Source organism: Castor canadensis, chromosome 13 (assembly GCF_047511655.1).
Source record: "Castor canadensis chromosome 13, mCasCan1.hap1v2, whole genome shotgun sequence".
NCBI classification, from domain to species: Eukaryota; Metazoa; Chordata; class Mammalia; order Rodentia; family Castoridae; genus Castor; species Castor canadensis.
The window spans coordinates 77,161,800-77,164,501 of NC_133398.1; the positions used below are offsets into that span (position 1 = coordinate 77,161,800).

Here is a 2,702-nt window from a genome sequence, read left to right on the forward strand (position 1 = left end):
AAAATTTTTGAAAGAGAAATATATTAGAGGCAATTTATGAAAAATACAAGTTCTCTACTTTTTTGTTGTTTTTACACAGTTAAAAAATTTAAATTTATTTAAGTAAGCACAGTGCATCTCCTTTCTGGGTAAAAGATAGGCTGCAGAGAGTCTAAAGCTCAATGGCATTCTGTTCAATGACGTGATGTATCTGCAGAACTATATCTGCTTCTTGTCTTAATTTTGATCCTACATAAAAATTCAATTTCAAAATCAATGAATTATTTTGATCTATTGTCACTCACAAGAAAACTTTGTCTCTATGAGCCTTTTCTACTCCTCTCACCAGTGATCCACTCCAAAAATCCCCACTAATACAGAGTGGCAATGACCCCCCAAAAGAAGAATCTAAGAACTCAGTCCCAAGATCTCACCACCCTGGTAGTTTCACTCAGGCTTCCACTCGTGTGACTATACCTATTGTGGTAGGTATGGAAATTAAAAATGGATGAAGAAACACTTCAGAAAAGCAATTATTATTTGTCCACAGAAATAGTAAAAAACAGTTATACAAATAATGAACAAGCCAAATATAAATCTAATACCATTCCACATTTATAGAATTTGGTTTCAGACTTGCAGTCTTCTTGGTCAACCATGCACCAGCATTTTCTGTGCTTCTATGAAGCACTTTTATTAAATTATTAAAACTGCTGTTTTGACCATAAGTCACATGTATCATGTCGATATGGAAATCAGTTTACTCAATTATGCAGTACACTCACCGATGTGGCAAGGAATTAAAGATGAATAGAAGTCTCTCACTTTAAACTGTACACCACAGTTCTCAAAGAAAAACTTACTGGCAACATGAATACTAGACAACACAATACTGTTTGGTCAAAACTTAGGAAAGCTATTTCCTTGAATAGTTTTTAAATACCTAACCAAGCACTGCCTTAAGTCCAGTGAGTACAACACTCCATGCATTTCCACAAAAACACAAGTCACAGGTGTTCACTGATTACAACCAATGCAATCCCAGTGTGCACTTCCCAGGCCAAGCGTCTCTGTTCCATCACCTGTAGCTACAGGCTATTGTTTCCAACTGCTGCTCTGCTTTGGTGGCCATTTCTGCAGCTTGCAACTGTTCAGTCTCACTCTGGAGGGTCACTCTAGGGTGACCTGCTTCCTTTCACTGTGCATGTTGCTATCACACCTCTTCAGATCCAATGCCTTGGCAAAGGCCTTGGTGCAGGAGCCACACACAAAAGGCTTTTCCCTTTTGTGTCTTCATTCACAGTCCTTGAGGTGGGACTTGGGTTTGTAGACTCTGTCACATATGGCACACAAATGGTCTCCCATTACTGTGAACTCTCTCGTGCTTCTTTACATCTGTAGTGTGGCTAAAATGATTTCCCACATATCTCACAACTGTAGGGTTTATACCCTTTGTGGATTTTTAGGTGTCCTTTCAGGTGAGCCTGAGGGGTGAAACCTTTTGCACACATTTCACAGATGAATGGCCTGTCCGCTGTGTGGAGTTTTTCATACTTTTTCAGTCTGCCTTCGTTGGAAAACGTCTTACCACAGGATTGGCAAGCAATCTGCTCTCAATGGTGATCATAAAGCAAGCACTCAAACTTCATGTCACTGGTTGCTGTCCTCCAGCCTGGCGTTTGTGCATGTTTCACCTCACTCATTCCATCCTTACATGTGAAGGGTTGAGGGATCTGGGACCCTAAATATTTGGACTCTTGGGTCTCCATGGATTCTAGTTCTTGGCTATAGCAATTCACTTTTCAAGCTTCCTCACTCCCTAGTTCTTTCAAAATCACTTCCTGAACCCTGAGCATGGTGTTGGGTGACTTGGCATCCTCCTGACTCGGGGAAGTACCTTCTACCTTATCTGTGGAAGGACTGTCATCCTGATGATCCCTGATCTCTTCCACATAATCTTCCTGTGTTAGCATCTGCAATGGGACAATTTATTTTGAGGCAATACTTTCTCTTTGACTGACCATTATTTTCATTGGGACTAGATACCGTCATGCTCCTGAGAATAGTTTATCCAAAAATCGAATACCAAGGATCTGAGCCGATGACATCATGAAGTTAACATCATTCTTTTTCACAGAAATCTTTGCCATGTACATGTAGTTTAGGACCTCTTCAAAGATGTCAGAATGAAGGAAATTTATCTCTATGACTGAAGAGCTTTTTAAAGTAGGTGCTGCAGGCATCAAGAGCAAATCTGTGTGCTGTGAATTTTACATCCTCAACCACAATGGTGACATCACAGAATTCTCCCAGGTGTTGTTCACTTAGGGTTTTCAGAAACAGAGTGTTATGATCATTGTCAGTACATTTAATGGTTTCAGACATACCGATGGAAAACTCCATGAACAACTCAGGATATTATCTTAATGCCTTGATCACCAAAATCTTCAAATCAGAGCAACTCTGATCAGGGGTACGCTGGACCTGAAGATCTCCATCCTACACACTGATGTCCTGCAGCCTGGCACAACCAGAGACACTTCAGCAGGAAGACCTGAGGTGGAAGGGGCATGGTGGGTGACAGTGCTTTGGATTTTTGTTTTTTTTTAGTTCGGGGAGGGATTGAAGTGGGGAGAAATCATGCACGTCCCTGATGATAGCAGCCCTCCTCCTGCAGGAGCACAATGTCTAGCCAGCCATGAACACTCTCCTGCCACACCCCT

General features: G+C 41.2%; 1 pseudogene; it reads right to left on the minus strand.

Annotated features, from left to right (window-relative positions):
• Window positions 1-1,057: 1,057 nt before the first annotated feature.
• On the minus strand, window positions 1,058-2,382 carry LOC109679682 (zinc finger and BTB domain-containing protein 14 pseudogene; annotated as a pseudogene).
• Between the last annotated feature and the right edge of the window lie 320 nt (window positions 2,383-2,702).